The sequence below is a fragment of the Callospermophilus lateralis genome, chromosome 1 (assembly GCF_048772815.1).
Source record: "Callospermophilus lateralis isolate mCalLat2 chromosome 1, mCalLat2.hap1, whole genome shotgun sequence".
Lineage (NCBI taxonomy): Eukaryota > Metazoa > Chordata > Mammalia > Rodentia > Sciuridae > Callospermophilus > Callospermophilus lateralis.
In genome coordinates this window covers 55365760-55393090 of record NC_135305.1, presented here as the reverse complement: position 1 = coordinate 55393090, position 27331 = coordinate 55365760, and the positions used below count along the sequence as shown (strand labels likewise).

General features: G+C 45.0%; 1 protein-coding gene across 6 annotated transcripts in view; it reads right to left on the bottom strand.

Moving 5' to 3' along the window:
• The window catches only part of Atxn7l1 (ataxin 7 like 1), a 236872-nt gene that overhangs the window by 183228 nt on the left and 26313 nt on the right, over positions 1-27331 (bottom strand). The window lies entirely within an intron of this gene.

Below are 27331 nucleotides of genomic sequence, written 5' to 3'. Positions count from 1 at the left end.
CCTACTTCTGTCCCCAGATCCGCTTTGGTCCTTGCAGGGAAAAGGCGTGAAATCTTTCTGAAACATAAGAACGGTGTGTGTCTCTCTCAGACCTTTTGAACACTGCTGACTTAGGTTTGGAGAACCAGATATTATGGAGTGAAGAGGGAGAGAAGGAGCAGGTGTGAGACCACTGAGAGTCAGAAACCACTGCCATCTCCCATCTGCATTTTACAGGGGCGCTGGGAAAAGGGATACATATTGCAGGGTGACTTTCTACCTTATTATTAGGAGTAGTGCCAGTTCTCCCTAAATATTCTATGTTGACATCATTTAGCTTTATTAAAAAAAAAAAAAAAAAAAAAGGAGGGGCTGGGGATGTGGCTCAAGCAGTAGCACGCTCACCTGGCATGCGTGCGGCCCGGGTTCGATCCTCAGCACCACATACAAAGATGTTGTGTTCTCCAAAAACTAAAAAATAAAATATTAAAATTCTCTCTCTCTCTCTCTCCCCCTCTCTCTCTTTAAAAAAAATTAAAAAATAAAAAAAAGGAGGAGGAGGAGGAAGATAAGGAGGAAATCACATAAATTTTCCAGGGAGAAACCAGGTCACATCAAGGACTCAGAATGGCATTGGACTTTTCATGAGCCACACCACAAGTTGGAAGGCAGAGGAGTGCCAACTACAAAATCTGGAGAGGAAATTATTTTCAACTGGAAATTCTGTCAGAGCAAAGTACTTTCAGACCCACATGGTCTCAGAAAATTTGCCTCTCATGCACGCTTTCTTAAGAAACTGCTGGAAGGCTGGGTGCAGTGGTGCAGACTTGTAATTCCAGGGACTTGGGAGGCCGAGGTAGGAGGCTCACCAGTTTGAGGCCAGCCTGGGCAACTTAGTGGGACCCTGTCTCAAAAAAAAAAAAAAAAAGACTGCAAATGTAGCTTAATGGTTAAAACACACACACACACACACACACACACACACACACACACAATGTAACAAACAAAAAACTGCTGGAAGATGTGCTCTCCCAAATAAAGGGGCAAACTTTAAAAGAGGAAGATATGAAGTCAACAGGAAAATCAGGGATCTAAGCCACAGAGTTACAGGGAAAGGAGGACCCGGCTGCAGCTGGGCAGCATGCCTAGCCTAGAGGACAACAGGTCTAGGCTGAAGCAGAAAGGCAGATTCAGGAGGTGGGGGTGGTGCTGAAGGGATGGATCATGTGATGCCTGCGACGATTTGGCAAATGGCAATAGTAGGTATTTGACAGAGCATTGGGAAAGAAGGAGCAATAGATACGGAGTAACCTAAGCAATCTTTTAAAGGCAATTATTGACTCAAAGAAAAACAGCTGTCCAGAAAAGGAAACACAATCCCAGGACAATAGTTGTGTCTCTCGTGAATAAAATTTAAGTCATTATCCGAGTGGGACCCTGAGCACGGGGCTGCCCTTGTCAGCACTGGTCTACTGCGGTTGGGGGGCAGCCACCAGGGTGGGTGCTGAAGGGGCCTGTGTTCTTCTCAAAGGAAGTCAGCAGGCAACGTGCCAGACCATAGGGATCTGACCTAGGGAGCTGACCCGGAAGAAATAGCTAAAAGCCTAAAAGAGGTGGCCCTGGGGAGTGGTTCAGGGACTGGGCAGGGACTGAGAAGGGCTGTTTGACTTTTTGGGGGAGGGGGTGGGAATTGGGGATTAAACTCAGGGTCGCTCAACCACTGAGCCACACCCCCAGCCTTATTTTGTATTTTATTTAGAGACAGGGTCTCACTGAGTTGCTTAGTGCCTCACTTTTGCTAAGGCTGGTTTTGAACTCGCGATCCTCCTGTCTCAGCCTCCTGTTTGACTTTGAAACTATGTTTTCATACAATTCTGACAAAAATAAAACTTGCTTTAAAAAACAATGCATTGGCCATGCACGGTGGCGCATGCCTGTGATCCCAGCGGCTCAGGAGGCTGAGACAAGAGGATTGTGAGTTCAAAGCCAGGCTCAGCAAAAGCTAGGCGCTAAGCAACTCAGTGAGACCCTGTCTCTAAATAAAATACAAAACAGGGCTGGGGGTGTGGCTCAGTGGTTGAGAGCCCCTGAGTTCAATCCCCATTATCCCTCGCCTCCAAAAAAAAATTTTTATTCTAAAAAGCTTTTCATAAGGGGAATGGGGTACCCAAGCAACTCAAAACAAGGGAGACTAAGGCAAAGGAGGAGAAAGGAAAAAACATTACAAAATTCTTAGCAGGATATGATTCCGATTCAGAGACTATCGTGATTTCCTTGCTGCTGAAAACTTCCAAGTACTGCACTCCTTGAATATCCTTCAGGGAGGGGTCCAGCCATTGAGAACACCACTGCCGCCCTTCTCTCTTCCTGCACAAGTGGAGGCCTCCGTTGGGAATTACATGGGCTGAGACCTGCCCCAGCTTCCAGCTGGAATGTTCTGGAATGCTTGATTCCTAGGCAGGAGAAGCCAAGAACTCTAGGAAACCCTCAGGGCAAAGAGGGAGCAAAAGAGTATTTTCATATAAGGAAGAGCTTCATTTTAAGGACTGTCAACATAAATAAGCCCATCCAGGAAAGTGTTAAATTACACTGGAGTTTACTCTTTCATTTCCAGGGTCTAAGAGCAGTTGGGGTATTTATTTTTTGTCTTGTCTCTGATGTAGTCGGAGACTCTAATGAGAGCCGAAAGTAAACAAAGATTTGATTGAAAACAGAGATGTCAATATGCGCCCTCTACCTGGTGTTGATACAGTCGAAGGCAGTTTCAATAAGACGGAAGTAATTAGACTTGAAGATTGCTGAATCCAAGCCACATGCAAATGGAAGCCTATCACTCAGTGTGTAGGAGAAACCATTGTTTGTTAGTAATTTCTTCTGATTATGTTAAAGTAAATGCTTGGCTGTTATATCTTCTGAAGTTGAACATTGTACTAGGTTAAGTAAGGGCACATTCCTATTCTTAGGATGTACACATTGAAGTAATTGGTAAAATAGCACAAAGAATGGAACTTGCCCTCAAAAGGTCCAGGAAAATATTATGTGTGACTATTAAAAAATATATCTGGCCAGGCACAGTAGCACACACCTGTCATCCCAGTGGCTTGGGAGCCTGAGGCAGGAGAATTGCAAGTTCAAAGCCAGCCTCAGCAATTTAGTGAGACCCTAAGCAACACAGCGAAGACCTTGTCTCTGAATAAGGTATAAAAAGGGCTGAAGATGTGGCTCAGTGGTTAAGTACCCCTGGGTTCAATCCCCAGTACCCCTCCCAAACAGTATTATTCATATCTTATAAATAAAAAGTTAAAAAAATAGAATGAATGCTTGTTATCCCAGGTGAAGCTGTAAGAAAATGACTCACGTTGTACAAACATTCCAAAAACATTCTGTGTGAGTGGTGGATACTGGACTGAATCTAACAAACTACCAGAGATAAAATCCTTGTTTTCTGGAATAGATTCAGAACCAATAAAGAAGTCTCACAATGCTCGAGGTGAAAGAAAACTACTCTCTTTCAGGGTCTGACTCCCCAGTGGCCCCAAATCAAAGCTGAATGGTCAGTGTGCAAAACACAGCTTCAGTTTAAAACAAAGGAACCATCCAGCTGTCTTGCCAATTTCAAGATAATTAAGGAAGGGGGTCTTCAAAAGTTTAGGCACTACACAGTAAGTCTTCACCCTCAAACATGCAGCATGCATTGAGACCAGCATGTGTTACGATAAAGCTGCAGACAATAACACAACACTGCATGCAGGGGACATGCTTTCACTAAAAACTGGGGCATCAGAACCACACAGGACTCCAAAACATTGCATCTGTAAAAGACTGTGCTGGGATTTACCCCTTATTCCTGAACCCAGGAGGGCAGCTAATCCTTCATACTGAATTTAACTTGTTTTTAAAATGTTAGGATCAAAGTAATTTTCTTGGGGGAAAGAGGCTGGTCAGTGGGAGAGGGTCACATATGGCATCTGGGTGACCCCGCCTCATGAATTTGTATATTTTTTTAATGAAGTTTTATGCATTTTGGTTGGCTATTTTTTTTTAAAAAAAATCTGTGTAATTGGGCTACTTAACAACAAAAAAAGTTAAAATTTAGAGAAAAAGCAAAATGCATGAAACTGTTTGTCGAATCAAAAACAAACAAACAAACAAACAAAAAAACCCCAAAAAACCATGCCCCTTTCAAACGTCCTCTACTCCATCTGATACTGATGATTATAGACCACAGAAATAGAAACAAAAAAATTTCAAATTAATATTCCAGAAAACCATCAAAAGTACATACTGCAGGAAGTAACATAATATACTTAAACTGAATATTGGGATAAGAATGATTGACAGCTCAGTGACTGACAGACATCAAGGCTTCTTGGAAAAAATGAAGCAGAACACGGGGGGATGTATGTGAGATGGGAGAGACCCTGGACAGTGGGACCTCCAAGGCCCACCTGGTCCCTTGAAGAAGTGGGAGCTTGGATGGACAGACAGAAGTGGTTTTCATCACTACAAAGATCAGACACATAGCTGCCTTCTTCAGAGTTGCAGATGGAAAAGATACACTTTCCCACTTGCACTCCAACTTCTGGTAAAAGGGCAGGGTTGAGTCAGAGTTAGGGTTTAGGGTTGCACAATTCCTCGTGTTCTGGGCAGACTCAGCCCCCATGGGCTGACATACTACGTGGCCTGCCTTCAGGTCCCACGCACTACAGTGGGAACCTAACCTCAGGAAAGTGGCTGCCAGGGAAGACCTTTACCCTCCTTCCAGTTTGTTCCTCTTACAACACCTTAGAAGAGTGGTTACAGATACAATGAAAACACAGAACTCGTCTTATAGGCAGAAGAGCAGAGTTGTTACAAGCAGAGGTTCTGGAGACAGAGGAGTCTGACTTCAAACTGTGGCTCCACCACGATTGTGAGCAGTTATTTAATCTCTCACCTTCAGTTTTCTTAAATGTAAAGCGGAACTGAAAACAGTGAGGATGAAATGAGGTCATGTAAGGCACACCTTGCGCAGGGTGGCATAAGGCAAGTGCTCAGCTAACTGTGATTACTGCTGTTGTCCTCATAGCAATTATATTGACAGGTACCTGGAACATCTCCCCCCCACTCCACTTAATCGTTCTTCTACCTTGATTGATGCCAGAAAAGCAGTTTTACTACATGGTGAAGACCCAGATGCCTTCTACTGACATTGCTCAGTGATTTGCCACCCCTCCCTGTACTTGAATTGGTCACATCAAAATTCTTCAAGTCTCCTGGACAATGCTGCTGACTCTAAACAACAGACTTTACTTTCAAAAAATCCATAATGTTCTGGGTGCAGTGGCGCATGCCTGTAATCCCAGTAGCTTGGGAGGCTGAGGCAGGAGGATCCCGAGTTCAAAGCCAGTCTCAGCAAAAAGCGAGGGGCTAAGCAACTCACGTGAGGCTGGGGATGTGGTTCAGTGGTTGAGTGCCTCTGAGTTCAAATCCCCAGTACCTTGCCCCCCCAAATCCATAATGTTTATAGTGAGGCAAGTATACTAGCCTTGGAGCCACAGGGAAAAATGTGCTCTTCTGTGAATGGAGAAAATGCTACTGGCCTATGAGCTACAGGACTTGGGTTTGGGCTGCTTTTTTGATTTTGTTTCTCTCTTTCAGCAAAGGTGGGAGACTTTCATTGCTTCATTTGCCCCCCTTTACACCATTATTTCTTTTTTTTTAATATTTAATTTTTAGTTGTAGTTCGACACGATACCTTTTTAAAAAATCTATTTATTTTTACGTGGTGCTGAGGATCGATCCCAGGGCCGCGCATGTGCTAGGCGATTGCTCTACCGCTGAGCCACAACCCCAGGCCTACACCATTACTTCTTATGAGCATCAGGAGTGATATTTGGGTGATTTTTTTAAAAAAAACTGCTGGGACATGGAAGTCCCAGCGGTTTTTTAAAAAAAAATTTAAAATTTTCAGACAGGGTCTTACAAGTTGCTGAGGCTGGTCTTGAACTTGTGAGTCTCCTGCCTCAAGCCTCCCAAGTTGCTGGGATCACAGGCAAGTATCACTGTGCCTGGCTACACTTTTAACTTCTAAAATTTATTTTACCTCACCAATGTATTAGTAGAATAGTGTGGGCATATCATTTATAATACATGTATCTTGGGGTGCTAACTCCCAACATGTTTTACAGAGAAGGGTAGTTTGCTCTAGAAACCTCACCAACACTGCAGCTGAACAGCTCATTCTGCTCCTTTCTCTTCCTTTATTGTTATTAGTGACTTTGGTCAGTAACTTTTATTGGTGTGTATTCTTCAGATTACTTCCCAACGTGGCAAAGCAATAACTCTGGTCTTACAGAATGAAAGGTGTTTTCCATCGCGTACAAAGTCTAAGGCTGACATGAATCAGTTCCTTTTTAAAAGGATTCCAGAGCAGTGCAAACAGTCCAACTCATACAGCAGAGACACCCCAAGATTCCAGCATCATTTGTGACCACTTAAAAACAGCAAAAGTTCCAGTAAATACAGGGGCACACGGGCTTTGCACAAAGGTTCTTGAATCATAGCAAGTCCAAACTGCGATTATAGGTTTATGTCACTACAATGGCCACTCTGTGGCATTTAAGAGCATGGCACTTGGAGTAAACACCGTACTGGAAGTTTTCAGGAGAAGGAATTGTTGTCTGAGTTGTTCACTGTTTTGTCCCCAGCAGGGGCGCACGTTTTTGGAAAATAGGCAAGGAGTGTTGGCCAACTGGGTGGAGGGGAGGAGAGAGCCACCTGCATGTCCAGAGGAAGATACATATTTTTTTGTGAGCATATTTGCTTGAGATACAACCCTTGGGAGGCGGGGGACCAGGGCACTGTGGACTCAAGGGTCAAGAACCATCGGAGGGGGCTACTATTTAAAGATCTGAAGGTTTGTTTTTTGGAGTTAAAGAGGCTCCAGACCAGGGGACAGGTGGCATCCTGAAGGAATGGGGGATGGGCAGGCTAAGAAAGTGGTCACTCTCCTTGCTTCCTACCCCCCTCTGTTCTCAGGGTACGCTCCAGGTAGAAAAGAAAGAGATTTATCTATGAAAAGACAGAAGGCTCTTCAAGAAATGGGCCCCAAGTGCTGAAAGATGAAACTTCTCTAAATAAACAGTGAGTGTGCCATGCCATCTCCCTATACAACAGGCCACCTGTCACAGCTCCACTGAAACACCTACAATGGCCGGCCACTTGAAGCTCCTCATTCTAAGGTATGAATGGCTGAGGATCCCCAAACGTGTGAAGAGAACCCAAACGTGAAAGAGACTGAGACAAACAATTACTAAGAATAGAGGACAGTGGAAACTACATAATGAGAAGGAGAAAACTTGAAAACACCATTATTAATATCCTCACAATGTTCAGATTGCGTCTCAGGATGCCGTGGAGACAGAACAAGTGCGGAACCATCAAAAGCTGCTGGAAAGTGGAAATATGAAAGGTGAAGTCAAAATTCCATAGAAGATTTGCAAGATGAAGTACAGTCGTGCTTCCAAAAAGAAAACAAAAGGCAAACAGAAAATAAGAACCCAGAAGGGAAGGCCCAGCATCTGATAAATAGGAATTTCAGAGGGAACAAAGTAAACAGGGAGGAGGAAATAATTTTTTAAAAATGCAAGGGCAATTTACAGAGTTGAGGAATATGCATTTCCAAATGATAAGGGCCCACCTGCGGAGCAGGCAATTCAAAGAAAGAAAAAGACCTCCAAAACACACTATCGGGAAGTCTCAGATCAACAGTGACAAGGAGAGGATCCTAAAAGCTTTTGAGGAGTAAAACGGGTCCCAGGAAGAGCTGGCATCTCACATGAAGAGGGACCCGAGGGCAGAAGACAATACAAATGTGAAGTCCTGAAAGAAGATCATTTCCAACTTTGAATATTCCACAGCCACCAAATTATCCCTCAAGCCATGGGGACAGAGCAAAGACATTCCTGTATCTCAGGGACTTACAAGTTTTACATTTTGTGTAGGATGCATCTGAAAGTTCCGTCCTAGCCAAGCAGGGAGGGAATGAAGCAGGAGGGAGGCCATTAGAATGGGCCTCCCAGGATGATAGGGAGGGAGGCCCAGGAGGCAGGAGAAGAGCTGGCCCGGGGTCTCCCCGGGTTCCAGAAAATACATGGGAACTGAAGTATTATCTACTATCTCTCATCATCAGCAGAAAAAGCACTGACGGGATATGCCCGACCTGATGGGCAGGACTGAGGATGAGTCTATAGAGGAAAAAACCAAGAAGCAATAACAAGCACAGACATATATAAGAGGAAGTGTAAAGATCAATGTCTAAAATTGAGAGATGAAGACACAGTCAATAAGCATATTTTTAAAAAAAACAGGCACCATACTCCTCAGCTCTGCTGTGAACCACAGAGGCCCCCACACTGTTCCACCGCACACTCCTCCTGTCCTTCACTATCTGAACTCCCACCATTCACATCTGAAACCCAGAAACCGAGTAAGTTTGGCTTGCATGGTGTCTCTCGCTTTCCCAACACATTGTCGAACTCAGGGACTAAAGAGATTTGGATGCTTGACATTTACAAAGGCTCAGTGTAACCACAGACCCTTGACTGAGGATTGGGAGCCCACCCTGGGGAAGGGAAAGAAAGTGGGGGTAAGAGCCAAACCCCCCTCCACGGTGACAGCAGGTTCACGACCACCTCTGAAATATCCAGAGCTGATAAAGGAAGCAATCTCACACAGACACGTTTCATAGAAATATGGGGCAGATACCAGAAAAAATAGCTAGAAGAGTAAAAAATGCTTGTCCTCAGAGGACAGGACTAGACATAGGTACAGACTGGACAAGGTACTGATGAAGAGTTTGGTTTGTTTTCTGTCTTTATAATTATGGTTTAAACTGGATATTTGAAAAGATGAAAAACCCAAGTTAAAAATTTAATAAGAACACTTATTAAACAGAGACCTGGAAAACTGCACCTGGCTCCACACGTCACTAGCCAGTGGTGTGTAGAGTGAGACTCTTTGATCTCCAGGCCATGGTTGCGTCGCCTATAAAACAAGGAGTTGGGGTCCTTTCCAACTCCACGAGCCGATGACTGCCTGATTCTAATGTGCAAATTTGGGTTCTCTGCCAAAGTTGTGGACGTCATCCAAATTTGAAATCCTGGACTGTAAGACTATTTACCATGTGTTAATAAAATAGCGTTTTATTACATTAAAAAATATAGACACATACCAAAAATAGAGGCACTTGGAAAGAACGTGCAACATGAGAAGCTTGTGATTTGCCAGACAGAGGAACATAGGCTGTGGCTATTCTGAAGAAGATGCAGTATGAAAAAAAAAAAAAAATCACAGGATGGTCAAGAAGGGAACCCACCTGACCTTGGGGACAAAATGAGAGCAACACTAATCAAGCAAACAGGGGAAAACCCCAGGCCTAAGGGCTTGGACCCGGGGGATTTACACAGGTGGGCAGAGACATCTGAGTGGTAGAGATTTTGACAAAAGTATGAGGCTAGAGATGAAAAGAAATGAGAACCATAAAAGCTGCAATATTTTACCAAGAGAAATACAAATACTTTACCTTTGGGGATACAGAAGTAAGATGAGTTCTCAAAGAACTGATAGAATTTGTGAAAGAGAGAACGATAACAGTGACCACGTGGACCTAGAGAGTCCAGGAGCACATCTCAGAGTGAGGCAGCCTTGGTCTCCCCACAAGCCAGGTCCAAACATGCAGAACAGAAACTGAGGTTGGAAAGGCAAGGATGGGGCCTATGTCAGGAAGGAAACCCTGGTCATCAAGAGTGCAGAAAAGGGCTGGGGTAAGAGTGCTCAAAGGGCTCAGATAGTAAGAGAGCTTGCCTTGCATGCATAAGGCCCTGGGTTCAATCCTCAGCACCACAGGAAAATAAAATCTGACAGCGTGGCACCCATATTTGTTTAAACTGATTTCTCTTGTTGGATTCTGAACCTCTTTCCAATATAAACAACATACTTCCTTCATGTCCAGGCAGTAAAATTCATTCTTATATCATTCATTAAACATTTCAACTATTCATTAAAAAATAACTGTTTCTATTGAGGTAAAATAAACCACTCATTCTTATGGACACAGTTCTCTTTCAGGGCTTTAGGATAATAATAGAGAATGTTTATGGAATACTTTCAGTCTAGCAATGGTTTTAAGAGCTTTCTGTAAAATATCTTGTTTAATCTTTCTAACAACCCTATGAGGTAGTTACTATGGATCCACAATCCCTTATCCAAAGCCCTCCTGCTCAGTGGGTTTCCCAAATCAAATTTATCATATTTTAATAGATAATGTGTATGGTGTACATTAAATCATGCCATAGCGGTCTGGGGGTACATCCTATAATCAAAATCATTAATATTTCTGCCCAGAAACATAGAGGAATAACTTTTCATTTTCAGAGTGTTTGGATTTCAGAAATGCAGATCAGCATTCCTATCCCGGCTTTACACACAAGGAAACCGAGACGCAAAAAAATTATGTAACTTTTCCCAAGATCAAACCTCTAGTAGTAAGTGGTGGGGTCAGGAGCTGACCTTGGGCAGCATGGCCCCAAACCTAGGTCCTTCACTGCACTGCCTCAGTGCTTCCTTGCAGGGCGCTTATAACTTAGCACCTAGGTTGGTGGGGGGCGTGCATCACATCTTCATCACATGAGCTGTCAAGGACGTGTATCCAGGTCCCAGCAGAGTTATGCTGAACGTAAGAGAGTCAGGCAACATCAATGCTTCCCTGTCCCTGAGGAGCAGGGAGAACAGTTTGAAGGAAGCAGGGAGAACAGTTTGAAGGAAGCAGGGAGAACAGTTTGAAGTTTGTAGGTAACTGGAGTTACCTACAGCAGATCATGAGAAAGACCCTGGGCACACAGAGCACACTGGAGAGGGCTGTGCTCACCTGGTTCCATGAACCGTTGGGGATGAGGACACCACAGCAACTCTCAGAGAAACCAGGTTCATAGGGCCACGAGACTGATGAATACAAATACAAGAACTGAGAAGACATAGGGAAAACAGCAACCGTTACTGTTTATCAAGCACATACTATATGCTGAATACAGTGCAAAGTACTTTGCGTGCACTATCATATTTTGCTGGGAGCCATCAGCCAAGTAGGTATGACAAATTCCTTGCCAGCTTACTCCCATGCTGTCTAGTGGAAGGACTTCTGAAAGGTGACCTTGCTCAAGGACCAGGGCAGGATCCGTGTTTAGGGTGTTCCCCCTTTAGAATAGGGCAAGTTTAGCATAATAGGAGATTAGGGTGTTCCCCCTTTAGAATAGGGAAGTTTAGCATAATAGGAGAGTAGGGTGTTCCCCCTTTAGAATAGGGCGTATCCTGCTGCTGAGTTCCTCTTGAGTGCTTAGGGTCAGACAGTATTTTTTTGAGAGACAGAAGCCCATGCGGTGTGGATTTAGGCAGGAGGGGATTTGGGAGAGAGTGGATTTGGGAAGAGAACGTGGATTCCCCCAGAACGTGTTTGTAGACGGCCGGTGTGAGTTCGGGAATAAAGAATTGCTGTTTGAATCTACAAGCTGTGTGGAGACTCGTGATTTGTGCCCAGCCGAGAGACTGCGGCAATATTTTATTCCTATAAACTTTTGAGAGAAGAACCATTATTCTTCTTCTCAACTTTTAGTGAAGACGTTGGAAGTAAAACGTATGTAGTTCATGGTTTATTAGAAGCAGAGCCCAAACCAAAGAAAGACCTGGTAGGAGGAGAAGCAGGGGGTTTAGAAGGACAGGGAGATGAGAGGTGGTGAGCATCGCTGATTTCTAAGGGAGAAATACATGGGTTCCACCAGCAAGGCTTATGCAGAGAGAGCTATTTTCTATGAAGATACTTTTCACATTATATCTTCGTGGGATAATACCTTTGACAGAGTAAATGAAAAGAGAATTTAAATACTAGATAAGCAGTCTTATTTGCTTTTTCACTAGGGAAGATGCGAAAATATGTAGCTTCCGATGTGCAACTTGGAGAAGGCAATCAATACCTTTGACAGCCTCCATCCTCAAATAGCAAGGAGAAAGTACAGCTGTTTCCCACACAGAGCTGAAGCTCCTGTGGGCCACCGTGGAGGAGGGGGGAGAAGTGCCGGTTGCAATTTTATGGTAATTTAATTAATTTAATTAACAGCTACAAAATACCCACGAATGCACACTCACTGAGAAGATGCACACTACGGCCAGCGTCCCCCTCTTCAACACTGACCAAAATCACAGACTTCAGTGTGTCTGATCAAAATGCATGGACCAAAGTGGGGCTATTTCCGCTAGAGAAGAAAACATGAAAACTTCCTTTCAGAACTGGTCCAAGACAGGAAGGTTGTTTACATTCCAAGCTAAATCACAAGCACTTAACAACTGGATGTCACAATGACCTTACAAGGACCTTCTCTGGAAAAGAAGAGGTTCACAAGAAAACAGCAATTACCACACACTGCTCCATAAACTTGGAGGAGAGTCGGTTTTCCAAAACACGCTCCATGCAGAAGCTGTGGCGAAGCTCGAGGCTCCCCCCAGTGCCGGAGTCTAAGCCAGAGGCACTGAGCACACACACTCCAAGTACCACACCCCAGGCCAGCAGTGTGGACGCTACGCCAGCTTTCCCGACAACCCCATTTTACAGATCAGGGAAGGGAGGCTCTGCGAGGTTCAGTCACTTGTCCTCAGGCACATCAAGCATGGGATGGGGAGCCAGAAATGGCTGGGGGTGGGGGTGTCTGCCCCCATCACTGGAGCCTCCCTGGCAGAGCTGAACGAGGGACTGTAGGAATTTCCAGAGGGTCTTCAGCCCACCCCATCCTGTACCTCGACTTGAGCAGGGGTTCCATGTTTGTCTGTTTCATAGATTGGGTTTTTGCTTAAGATTTTCTTTGGAAAATAATCCTAGTCGGCAAACATCAACAACAAAGGGGACACCTTGGATGACGGCCCCGTGCCTGTGGCACAGCTTGATTTGTGACTAGAAGGTGCCACTTGATTTTTCTAATGCTCCCTGAAGGGGTGTGGGGTGTGGCCAGGAAAGACTGAGGAAGAGGATAAGATGTCGCTGCGTGGGATAGTTATACATACCTAACCTATGATTTGGCAGCGGAAGATGACATCTGAGTCATTAAGCAGCTCCATGTCCACATGGTAAAGCCTAAGTAAACAACGTGGGAGAACAAATTCCCATATTCTTACAGGGGCCCATGTTGGGAGGATTACCATCCCAGGGATCTTAAACCCGAACCCAGCAGCTCCATCCCTTCTCTAGAGGCAGCCAGAACCACCCTTCCTGTTTCTGCACCCGGAAAGAGACTAGGGCAGCGCCTGCCCTGCAGTGCCATGTCAACCGGCCCTGGGGATGGGAGGTTGCATGTCCTGGGACCCCACCTGCAAACAGAGTTTTATGTCAGTAGAGCAGTGAACATTTCTATTTAATTATTTATTTTAATGTGGGTACTGGGGATTGAACCCAGGGGCCCTCAACCACTGAGCCACATCCCCAGCCCTCTTTTGAATTTTATTTAGGGACAGGGTCTTGCTGAGTTGCTTAAGGCCTCACTAAGTTGCTGCGGCTGCTTTTAAACTTGAGATCCTCCTGCCTCAGCCTCCAGAGCCGTTGGGATTACAGGCGTGCAGCACTGTGCCCTGTAGCAGTGAACATTTTAATGGGCAAAGTTCACAGGATTGTTCAGAGACAACTTTAAGGCTAGAGCATTTCAATCCAGGTTCTCAGGATTCTCTGGGTGCCTCAGAAATATCTCAGGGGTCTCTCTAGAATCACCTGTCTCAACTTGCCCAATCAGAACTATTCTTCTGAGTCCTGAAAGCTGTGTGCAGTACATATAAAGAATGAGCTGCTCTTGTCCACCTTTATCATATCACACACAAGGTGACTGAAGCCCAGAGAGAGCTCTGTGTGGGAAACAGCTGTACTTTCTCCTTGCTCACTAGTGACCAAGTTCCAGCTTGCCTGCCCCTGACCCCATCCTGGTGGCATGAAAGATTCTGCTTCAAGATAGCTGAGTCAATGTGAGCTCCACGTGGTCTCACCACTGTAGTGAGAAAGGCTGAGAGCACACTGGGTACATTCAGGAGGTCTCCTAAATTGCTCTGGGAAAACATGGGGGGATTTAAAAATGTCTAGAAAGCAGTGTGTTATGGGAGCAGAGCCTCCAAATTTTCCAATTTCCAACTCTGTGGACGGAGCTGGGCAACAGGTGGACAAAATCATCAGGTAAGGAACACCTGCTGATACCCACAGTGAAATGGCTGTGGCCCAGGAACTATGGAAGGTGCTGAGGGCACTTTGGGTTCAACGTGGCAAATGATAAACTACGTTCATCTCCACTATCTCCTGAAGCCCCACTGAATGGAGTAAATTGAATTTTAAAAAGGCATAAACTACAAGAACAATGTGCATAAGATCGGAGATGAGAGTAGACCCAAGGCACCAATAACATTTTGGATGCTGCTAGAGAGCAGTTGGACAAAGAGCAAATGACTTACTAAACCGCAGCCACCGGGTGGTGGAGCGCGGGGAGAGACAGAGGCTGAGGCCAGCCCCCAGAGCCCAGGAAGGCCCAGGATTGGAGGCAAAGTGTACCCTTGAAAATGGGGGTGCAGGGCGGGTTAAGCAAAGGAAATACATTGGAAAGTCGGCACGACTGGAACCTTTGCTTCACCTTGGCAGAAGTCTGGAGAAATCAGAGTTGTTTCAGAAAGGGACACGTAGTGCCGAGCGAGGTGGCACACACCTGTAATCCCAGTAGCTTGGGAGGCTGAGGCAGGAGGATTGTGAGTTCAACAGCAGCCTCAGCAACTTAGAGAGGCCCTAAGCAGCTCAGTGAGACCCTGTCTCTAAATAAAAAATACAAAAAAGAGCTCAAGATGTGACTCAGTGATAAGCACCCTTGGATTCAATCCTTGGTACAAAAACAACAACAAAAAAAGGACAGTCCTGGGTGATTCAACAGTAATACGCAATGGTCATAATAGTATAAGCCCCCCATACTGATTTGGTGAAAAACTGCCATGAACTATATTGGAAGGAAGGATAGAAAAGAAGTGAAAGTGAGGGAGGACCTCTTAGAAAGAGAAAGCTCAGTTTCCATGCTGGGAAGTTATCAGATAACATAAGGCTTTAGAAACTCCAGGAATGCCAGGGGAAGGCAGTAGTTGGACATCATAGAAGTAAATGGGGGGAAAAAAAGTCAAAAGTATTTTTAAAGTATTTGCATCTGGAGAGTAGAAATTGAGGATAGTTTGATGACAGGTGATACCCCCGACCTTGGTGGGAGTGCTCATCAGTTACCTTTGTAAAATCCAAATAATTCTGAGTTCCCAAAGACACCTGCCCCGAAGTACACCAACAGCTCCCACTGAAGTAGCTCTGGCCCTGTCCTCTCCCCCTGTGCTCATCCGGCCCCCGCCTGCTTGACTTCTCCACTTCGGGGTTTGAAAGGCAAAGTGTGCCATTTGTATTTAACTCAGCTTGTCCAAAACAGAGCTCCTGACTTCTCCCCTCGTAGACACGTGGTCCTTACACAGGACCACCCAACCAGTTACGCCACCATCAGTCATCCTGTGGCTTGGACCAAGAAACTAAGAGGCGTCCTTGGGGGCTGAGGGTGTGGCTCAGTGGCAGAGTGCTGGCCTAGCGTGTGTAAGACCATGGGTTTGATTCCCAGCACTTCGAGAGAACTGTCCTTGACACTGCCTGACCCCCACGGTCCCACATTAGGTCCACCATCACAGATAACCTGCCCGGCCCCCTGCTCAGCACACGTATTACCAACCCTCGTACAAGGCTCCTTCTTCCTTGCCCCCATTTCAACAGAACAGAAGACAGAGCTTCTAAAACAGATATCATACCAAGTCACCCGCTGATTAACACCCTCCAATGGCTTCTCTCACACTGGATTCCTGACTCCTTACATAACCTGCAAGGCTCCGGAGAGCTTGCTCCCGCCTCCTCCTCCAGTCTCACTGCTACAGCAGCTGTTCCCCTCCCTGCTTCAGGACCCTTTCCTCTGCTGATCCCTCTCCCCAAGACCCCCCTGACTCTCACCTGGTTCTCTCCTCACATCATCCAGTTCTTTGCTCAAATATCATCTCCTTGGAAAGGCTCCCTCACACCCACAGCCCATCATTTCTGTGTGTTATCATCTTTGGTGCACCCATTCTGGCCCCTGCTAGACTGTGGGTACCATAAAGACAGGGAGTGTGGCAGTCTTGTTAACTACTGGAGTCCCCGTATTTAGGGCAGAGTGTCATACACACTACCTGATCAATAAGCACCTGCTCACTAAAAGAAGGAATAGATGTGCTCTTTGTACACCATTTGGAAGATAAGGAATAATAAAATGAAAATAAAATCATCCCTGCAATCCAACTGTACAAAGAAAGGCATATACACAAATGACTGTGTGCGTGCTTAATAATAAAAATAATTGATAACTTTCTACTTCTTGGTCAGAATTTGGGTGTCACAGAAAATGCATTGGTCAAAACTCACAGCACATATATTCAAGGTTTGTATATTTCATTGTTAGTAAATTTTCTCTCAAAGGAAAAAAAATCCATAAACAAATATTGAACTCTGGTTAATAATATGCATGCTCAAGTACTTAGGGGAAAGAGTACTGATGCTGGCAACTTCCTCTGAAAAGCACCGAAAGAATAATCACTAGGTCCCTCACCCCCCAAAAAAATTATTGGATGGACAGAGTGAGCATTGAAAATAGATATGTGATAAAGCAAATGTAGTAGAACATTAGCAATAAAACTAGTCACTGTTATATGGGAGAATTCACTCCAAAATCCTTCCAACTATGCTATGTTTGAAAATCTTCATAATAACATGTGGGAGAAAATAATTTGAGATCATATTGATTATTTACTGAATAATTTATTGAATTGTCTCTGAAAATATAATTTTAAATGGTGTGGCTGTACCATATGCTATCGGAGGGGTATATCAAAACTTACTTAACCTGTCTCCTAGCTTCGGAACTGTAGGCCATCTACAATTTCCTACTTTTATCAATAATAGAATAATGGGAATCTTGGTATATCAATTTTTGTGTACACTTACATTTATCTCCTCAGTTTACTTTTCCAAAAGAACAATCACGAGGCCCAAATGTCCTAACACTGTAGAATCCTGATATGTGCATACAGCCAGCTGCCTTTTAAAGGGTGATGGAATGATTTATTGTTACTATCTGGTGAGTCTGTGCATTGCTTAAGGGAGAGTAACTGCTTTCTTCCAGCCCTGCCCCTGAGCTTAGTGTACTGCCAAGCACACCTGACGCTCTTGGAAAAATATTCTGAATTATGTTAAGAGAACTTTTAACAGAACGACTCTTGCCCTATCATTGAGAAAAATGGTGAGAGGTTCTTGATGGGAAATTTGAGGCTGCCTCTTCATGGTCAAGCAGAGAGGAAAGGCTGTAGACAGGAGGCGATGGGCAGCGGCAAGGACTGAGGTGGCAGGATGCCCACCGTGCCACTGAGAACCTATGAGCGGCTTTCCTCAGGGGACAAGATGGTCTCTAAGGCTCACTGAACTGATTCTGGTTTAAAACAATAGAACATCTTTATGTCCCTTAAACAGAATAAGGTCAAACTAAATGAACACCAGCGGAAAGATGCTTGGATGGATGCTTAGGGAAGTGGGCAAGTACAGAGCAGAGGGAGGCCCAGCACCGAGGCCTGTGCAGGCCCAGGGAGGGGGCTTCCTTTCTTTATTCCATGCTGGTCCAGACCCTGTGCGTTTTTCTTTATCCAACTGTAACCTAACTTCATAATAATATATTTTTTAAAAGTTCCCAGAGGACAAAGGGACAGGGTTGGTGAGCCAATCTTTGAGCATGGAAGTACTTCTGCTTGGATCCCAGAATGCTAGCATCTCGGTTCTAGAATTTACTAGAGAAGCAGTCCTCACCTTCCACGTGGGTTTTATCCCAGAAGTCCATTAGGAAGTTATTGTATTCCCTATACAATGGAGGCAGTTTCTATTCTGGCCGACAAGAACTTTTCTGACCCTTTATGAAATCAAAATAGATTCAATTTTCAAAAAAGGACAGAAAAATCTGATTAACAAAGATACGGAAGGGGACTTTCACAGGACTGGTGACAGAGGCTGTAGTTTTTCTAAGAGAAAAAAAATCTTTCTAGGAAAGTTTGGCTAGTGGCACCCTTTTTTAACTTTTTTTTTTTTTCAAGAGGAAGAAGAATAGCAGGGGAAAAAAAAAAAGCCCTCAGGACTTTCCTAAGGGAACTGCCAAGGGATAAAAGTGAGAGGGGAGAGCGGTCCTAAGGAAATTCACCAGAACAAGCTCACTCTGAGGTGGAACCATCCAATTTCTCCCTGGTGAGGAGGACAAGGTAAGGATGGCGGCAACACCTCAGAGGGTCAGTGCCCCGGACCTGGAGGAGGAGGGGAGGGGGTGCCTCTGGTGAGGTCAAAGGTCGAGCCCACAGGAAACTGACCGCTCCCAGCAAAGGGGATGTGTTTTCTGGACAGAACAGGGAGGAGCAGCAATGGAGACGAAGAGTCGGGATTTCACGAGGGACAACCACCCCCACAATACGCTCAGATGATTCATTAGTTTGCGCATCACAGCGACAACAGGAGAAAATGATTGCCAGGAAATAGTATGTTTCCGTCAAGTTGAGGGGACACCGTCTATTCAGCTGAAGGCCCTACTGTGCCTGGAGACCAGAGAACTGACGTCTTCAAATCACTCCCCAGCTGCAGGGTCATCCAAACAACCAAAATGACTCAAGGACCAGGAGAATGGTCTCAGCGATGAGATGAAGGTGTGAAAAGCCCAGGATTGGGCAACTGGGGAGGGAAGGGGATGCTGGTGTTTTAAATGTCAGGGCAACAAAGTCCCCCAGTGGAGGGTGATGTTTCCAGAGATAAGGGGAAGGAAAATGAATTGCCAGGGAAGATGGTGAACATGATCCGGTGGTATAAGGGTCCCCCCAAAAGAAAGTGCTGGAATTGAGGGACATGAGGGCAGCTGGTGCCTCCACCCCTCTGCCTCCTCCACAGCACCTGGCTCTAAACAGATTCTGGAAGGATATTTGACGATTTGATGTTATCTTGAAGGAGTTCATTAGAACACTGGCCTTCTGGTTACTTTCTACTTCTTTGAATTACAACATTCTAATATTCATGTTATTTTATGGATAGCTGCTTCTCCAGTTAAAATGGGGTGACATCCCAATAAGCCTACTGTAAACTGAACAAAAGTCGAATGCATTTAACACACCTAATCTACCAAATATCCTAGCTTAGAGCATGGTAGGACTTCTGCTTAGATCCCAATGTGCAAAGCACACTGCAGTTGTTGGTTGTGATCACACAGCTGACTGGTAGTTGTGGCTGGCTGTTACCGCCCAGGATCTCCAGAGAGCTCCGGACCACATATTGTTAGCCTGGGAAAAGATCCAAATTCAAAATTCAAAGCAGTCTCTAATGCACGTGTATCACTCTGCACCATCGTAAAGTTGAAGAACTGTTAAAGTCACACTGTCATTAATCAGGGACCCTCTCTACTAGTAAGAAAGAAGAAATCAACTGACCTTTAGTTTAAACTATGACATGGCATTGATTTTAAGATACATCCCAACTTCAGAGATGTTAAAACGTGAAAAAAGTGGGCATCTTAGAATCAATGAATTATGGAGGATTGTAAGGCAGCTACCCTGCCTGGGCTTATGACACTCCCCTCACCCTGCACAGTGAGAGCAGCAAGGCTGCAGCATCCCCAGAATCTACTGGGGTGGGGGGAGGGGACTGAGAAGTAGGCGGATGAATGAACGAAAAGGGTGGTTGGTGGTTTACAATCACCATTTTAGGACTGGGGGTGTAACTCAGTGGTAGAGCACTTGTCTAGTGTATGAAAGGTCCTGGGTTTGATCCATAGAACTGGAAAAAAAAAGGAGGGGTAGTGTGGACCAAGAAAGCAGGCCCAGGGACATCATCTCTTGATGTTGATCTATTTACAGACTCGTAGTGGGTGGACTCTCATGAGCACGTCTCTCGCCACTCTTCTCCACTCACATGGTGAGCCCCATGCCAACTGCATCAAGCCTCCACGTGACAAGCGGCACGCTGGACCTGGGGACATGTGCCAAGTGCCTGCCTCCCTCCTGAATGAACACTACACATGTGCATTCGCTCACCATGGCGCAGGTCCTAAAAGCGAGAGTCGGCTGCACAGGAAATGTTTTGCAAAGAATGAACCAAGTCTTCTCTCCTGAAAAATAGCTTCCCTCCAGCCTCTTCAAGGGAGCTGGAAAGGAATGCTGTCCATTTGCAAATCAATAACTTCCACTGGCGGTGTGCACAATAAAGTGCAATATGTGATCCTGGAGACCCATAATGGCCCAGTGTTCCAACATAATCCTGCCCTCCAAGAAGCAGACAGAAAATGACACAGCCCTCCTGGCTGCGTCTGCCAGAGCCACACCAGGGTTGGTGGCTATCTGTCTGTCTTTATTTTATTTTGGTGGAAAAATCAGCCTGCTGCCAGGAACCGACAACACTCCACTCGACATTTTACCACTTCCTACCATCCACCGCTATTTGCATAAGAGTTGTTAGGAAAATACCTATTCCAGGAGGGAGCCAGTGTAATGGAAAAAGCATTTCAATCATTCACGTTCAGCCAGAATTTCACACACTGGAGGCACTTGACATTATCCTCGGAAATCAGAAGAGGAACAGCTGCAGCGTAGGCCACACCCCCAGGGATTTCAGCCTTTTGATACAAGGGGAGTCAGAGATTTGTTAGAGTCTGTGAAATTCCAGCCAGAAGTGGGGCCTGGGAGATCGGGTAATAAAACTGATCTCCATCCTACCTGGATCAGTCTGTACTCTACCTGCAGAGACAATAAAACAGGCCTGTGGCTGGCAAACATTGTTTTCCATGATTGTTCCACTCCCTTCTAATTACTCTCTGAGTCTGGCACCAGAGCAAGAGCCCAGGGCAACGTGGAGTTGATCTGAACTCCCAGATCACTGGGCACCACGCCCGCCAGGTCTCTGAGAATCTAGGGATGAGATGATATCTATCCACTTGCCCAGTGTGAAGAGCTGGCGAGAGCATACCTCTGCTTCCTTTTCACTTAGGAGAGACACTCAGGATATTGTGTCACTCCCAACAGGAAAGCAAAGGGATCCATTCCTACATGAAGCACAATCTCTGCTGAGACCAAGGTTTCCTCCATTTAGACAAAGATCACTAAAGAACCCTTCGAATTGCCCACTCAAGTTCAGGGAAGCCAGCCCTTGAAGGATGCCACCCAGGCAAAGCCACCAACCAAACTAGCCAACAACATCTGACACATTCGGCTGTGGGTGTTCTAGATATAAATACAGAGGTTTTTCCTTTTACAAAGGCCAAATGGCATGCTGTTATGGGCAACGGCTCAGCAGAGAGAGTTTTTAGGAAGCTGTTGCTGCTGCAAGGAAAAAAAAAAAGCCTGTAGATTTTGTGCACTGAAAATGAAAATCAAAACTTGAAAGTGGAAGATGGTTGCCTGATGGTCTGGCACCTCTCTCTGGCCTGAGCACTTTAAATATAACATGGAGATTTCCACACCTCAGTTCAGCACTCTCTGCTGGACCTCACTCCTGCTGTGAGGGCTCAGGGCCTAAGTGCTGGCAGCTTCCCCCTTTGGACTGGCTCTTCCAGACGGTATCTGATCAGCACAAATGAGCCTGTTGGGCCGTGTGGCCTACACAGCATGGTCCACCTGGGGCATCTGAATGCAGCTGTTAGGCAATTGGAGCACAAGGTCAGAGGGGAGGCGTCATCCTTCTTTCTCCCTGAAGCCCTGCTCAGATGCAGAAGACAGGGTACAACGCCCCACACAGGATGGCAGCCTTGGGCTGGGGGTATAGCTCAGTTGCGGGAGTGCTTGCTTCGCATGCACAAGGCCCTGGGTTCAATCCCCAGCACCAACACGGAAAAAAAAAAAGGATGGTAGCCTTGTGTGCAGCACAGACTGGACTGGCACACACCTCTGTGCACCCAGAAAGCCCATGTACACCCAGGAAAAATACATCTATTAAGCACCTACTATATACTAGGCATAGGAAAGCAGCACATATGTGAGACACAGGCTGTGCGCCAAAGGATGCCAGAGCCCACCAGGAAGACGGGTGAAATACGGAATGATAATATGCCAAGCTAGACAGCATAACAGAGACACTTGAAGTGTGCCCCTGAAACAGACAAGGGCTTGGTTAGTCCTGCACAGGACTGAGGGTGGGGGCAGTGTCATTTGAACTGGGCCCTAATGGATAAGTAGGACCAGGTGGACCCAGAGAACAGTAAGAAAACAGAAATAGGAGGTGAGGACAGGAAGTCTACCGGGAGGCCAGGGACAGTCCACTTCATTCAGTAGTCACCAGGAAGCCAAGTGACTATCATCAGCGTGATGATCTGACGGGAAAGATCACTCTGGTGGCGATAAGGCTAGATTGGAGAGGCAGCGGGCAGGAGGAGGGAGACCAGTCAGAAGGTTGCCAAGAAGGTTCTAGAGAATGGGGGTATAGACAGCCCACCCCTGTGGGAAGAGGAGGGCCAGAGCTGAGATGCTTGGCTGCAGGCAGGAGGGACGCCATACCTGCCTGGGTGCTCCTGCACACTACCAGGGTTGAAAGGCCTGGTGCCTTTGATGTCCTAGAGCCCAGCCAGCAACCCATCAGCTCTCTCTGTCACATTTTCCAAACTTTCCTAATATCTGAATACATGCTGATGGAATCTAAGTAACATCCCGGCTTTTGGCTCTATTGGATTTTTTTTTTTTTAACTTTAGGAGTCATTTAATTAATTTATTTTTTTTTTTAGTGCATTACAGTTATACATAATTGCGGGGTTCTTTTTGACAGATTCCTCCATACACACAACATAATTTGCTCCATATTTCAATCCCCAGTAGTATCCCCTCCTCCTTCCTCCCGATTCCCTTCCTCTACTGGTCTTCTAGTAATTCACTTATTTTTCATTGGTACATTACAGTTATACACAAATAGCAATAAATGCTGGTGAGGATGTAGTGGGGAAAGGTTCACTTGTGCATTATTGGTGGGACTGCAAATTAGTATGACCACTTTGGAAAGCCGTGTGGAGACTCCTCAAAAGGAATGGAACCACTACATAATCCAGCTATCCCACTCCTTGGTAGTTATCCAAAAGAATTAAAATCAGCATACTATAGTGATGCATGCATACCAATGTTCATAGCAGCACAATTTGTAATAGCCAAGTTATGGAAGCAGCGTAGGTGTACCTCAATATCTCTATCTTTTCTATCTTCTCCGGATCATGCATCTTGCCCTCCTTAATCCCACCCTCCTGGGGTATGGAGCCTCCTGTCCTTCCCTGAATTTCCATCAGCTCCAGGATTACAAGTCCCAGAAAGAAATGGGATGTATTTCCTGACTGAGGCTATCCACAGGCCCCTTTCCAAATACAAAGCATGTGAGGTCACCCTTCCAGGTTTACCTGCCCTAGCCAGTAGCAGAAATTCCAGGGTGTGTTCGACCTTGGCCCCCAAGCCCTGGCTCCATGCAGTGATGGCAATCTCAGACTCCTCACAGGAATTTTTTTTTTTTTTTCAGGATCCAGAGAAATCTGGACAAAAGATAACAATCCTAATTTCCTTAGTGAACCCCAGAAGGGGTACATTCAAGGTGGGGCTAGGACAGACTTGGGCAGATGAGCCCCAGGTGTTTTTCCTGGGCCTCGTGGGTGCCGTGCAGTGTTTGCAGAGCTTCACAGTGTCTGTTGGCACTGGGTCCCCGCAACAACACAGGCAGGAGTCAGCACTCCTAGGGAGCTGCATGGAGCATAGCAAGAGAGCCGGAGGCTGCAGCCACAATCTTGGGTTGGGGTCCTGCACTGCTCATTGCTGCCATCTCACCTTGGGCAATTTCCTACTTCCTGTGCCTCAGTTTCTCTAGCTTTAAAATGGGACTACTACTAATGGCTAGCACATATGAGTACATTACAAGCGTTAACTGAAGAAAGATCTCAGAGATGACTTAGAGTGCTGGCTGGCAAGCTGTGCTTGCCTGAGGTTGCCCAGCTGGAATGTGAGACGAATGAGAAGGCTTTGGCTCCCAGACCAGACTCTTCATGCCACATCAAGCTTCTCTGGGAAGCACCTATTACCTGGCCAGTCCCTCATGCTGCCTGGGAAAGGGACTTTACAGGGAAACAATGTACACACTACAGCAGTCACCACTAAAGTACAGCATGTCTTTTTTTTTTTTTTGAAAATTTTAAGTTAAGATTCACATAACATAAAATGCATCCTTTTAACCATCTGAAGTGTACAGTTTGGTATAAAATTCACAATGTGGTATAAATATTACCACTATCTAATTGTAGACTATTTTTACAATGCCCCAAAGAAGTCTGTATTACCCAATCCCCGTCTTCCCTCAGTCCAACCATGATTCTATTTTCTATCTGTATAAATTGACTTCTTTTGGAAATTTCATATAAGTGGAACCAGATAGCATGTAGTCCTTTGCTGTCTTTCACTCAGCATAATATTTTCAAGATTCGTCCATGTTGTAGCAAGTCTTAGTACTTCAATTCCTTTTTATGTCTGCATCATATTCCACTGTAGGATATACTGAACTCTGTTGATCCATTCACCAGTTGATAGATATTTGGGTTGTTTTCCCCTGTGGGCTATTGTGAACAGTGCTACTGTGAATACTGGTATACATTTCATAGCATGAACTTAGGTATACATGTAGAAGTGGAGTTACTGGATCATGTGGTAAGTTTGTTTAATTTTTGGAAGAACTACCAAATTGCTTTCCACAGTAGCTGTGTCATTTTACATTGCCATCAGCAAGGTATTTTAATTTCTCCACATCCTTTTGCATACTTTTCATCTTTAAAATATACATAAATATATATTATTATAGCCATCCTAGAGGATGCGATGTGGTATCTCTTTGTGTTTCTGATTTACATTTCCTGAATGATCAGGAATGTTGAGCATCTTATCATGTAGGTACTCCTTTATGTTCTTGGTATTATAGAAACTGAGATACATAGGAATTGGATCCCCTTGTTTATAATGGAGGAGTGGGTTAGCACACATAAAGATCACAGCAGGAGAGGCTAATACCTAAGAGACATGTTCCTTTGGTTAGTTCCTATGTGCTCAAGAAAATGGTGGCCCCTAGAGTTGAGGGGGGGATTTGGGAAGGCTGCACAGGTCTACAGGGCTCTCACAACTACCTGGGCCTACCCTGCTCTGCTCCTGTTGCTGGTTACTGGGTTACAGCTCTCTCTTGTGGGCCTTTGTGGTTTCCTGGTATAGCACAGCAACTTCGTCCACAGCCTTGAGGTGGGATTAGCAAGAGGCTGTGAGATGCTCAAGTGGTAAACCAATCGCAGGCCTCAGAAGAGCTGAGGACCTAAGGATAAGTGACAGATCCATCTGGAAAGCCCAAAATACCAAACATCATCAGGGCTGGGCACTCATGGAAACACACCCTCCTGTGATTGGGGCAGCAATGTGGCCCTGACCTTTACTGACCTGTGGGCACTGTGAGCTTGCAGTTACTCTGCCAACAGCAAGTGTCCTTCCAAAAGCAGACCTCCTTTCACCATTGTAAGGGTGGTCACCCTAGCTATGGGAGTCCTAAGACCTCAGGATCCTTCTTTCATTACTGCCTTCTGGTTATTTCTGAATTTTCCAGAACCTTCACCAGAGACAGGAGAGAAGGAAAAAAATCACTGCATGGTCCCACAATTCTTTTTTTTTTTTAGTTGTAGATGGACACAATGGACACAATTCTTATTTATTTATGTGGTGCTGAGGATCGAACCCAGTGCCTCACTCATGCAAGGCAAGTAACCACCACTGAGCCACAACTCCACAACTCTACAATTCTTGTAGAAGGCTATAGCAAGGGTGTGGTTGAAGCCCACGGATTCATGCTCTACTACTGTGTAATAAACTGTCCTCAGACTCTGTGGCATAAAATGACAATGTGCTATTTTCTCTTATAGTTCTATAGAGTGAGAAGACTCCACTGGGCACTTTTCTCTTAGGATCAGATGACAGCTAGTGATGTAGTCACCTGAAAGTTCTACTGGGATGGATGTCCAAGATGGTCCACTCACACAGCCGGCACGTGACAATGACTGTCAGCTGGAAGTTTAGAAAAGGTGTGGGCAGTTGATTGGCATGCCCACTCCTTCGTGGTATGGACTTCTGACAGCAAAGCAGCTAGATTCCAAGAGGGAATGTCCAACAGTGAGTGTTCCAAGAAAAAGGCAGAAGTTGAAAGGCTCCCATGACCAAGCTTGAGATGTCACATGGTGTCACTTCTGCCACATTCTATTGGTCAAGAGTCAGTCCCAGGGAATACTGTTCAACTCTGTAAGTCCAGTGGTACTCTACCTGATGAAGACATCAGGAGAAAACTAGAGACTAAATCCCTTATAAATATAGATATAAAAATCCTCAGAGAATACTAGCACACCAAATTCAGCAATATATAAAAAAAGATTATGCACTGTGGGCGTCCCAGCAATGCAAGAGTGGTTCAACATGAACATGAAAATCAATTCAGGTAAACACCATATTAACAGGATAAAGGACAAAACTCCACAATCATCTCAATAGTTGCAGAAAATGCACTGGATGCAATCCAACACCCTTTTTGATAAAAACACTTGATAAACTAGGAACAGAAGGGAATTTTCTCAACTTGATAAAGCATATTAATGAAAATTCCACAGCTACTATTATATTTTATGGAGAAAGACTGGAAGCTTTTCCCCCAAGATCAGGAATAATACAAGGATGTCCAATCCCACTACTACTACTTCTTCTTCTTTTTTTTTTTTTTTTGGTTACTGGGGATAGAACTCAGGGACACTTGGCCATTAAGCCATATCCCCAGCCCTGTATTTTATTTAGAAACAGGGTCTCATTGAATTGCTTAGCACCTCACTTTTGCTGAGGTTGGCTCTGAACTTGCAATCCTCCTGCCTGAGCCCCATGAGCCACTGGGATTACAGGCATGTGCCACTGTCCTGGCCATTCCTACTACTTCTGTTCTATATTGTACTTGAAAGAGATTCTAGCCTGGGCAACTGGGCAGGAAAAAGAGATAAAAGACATCCATATTAGAAAAGAAAAAGCAAAACTACCTCTATTTGCAAATGACCTTATCTTATATATAGGAAATCTTAAAAAATAAAGAAAACTTAGTAAAGCTAATGAACAAGTTTAGCAAGGTGGCAGAATTGTAAAAAAATAAAGGAACATATACAAGAATTACTTG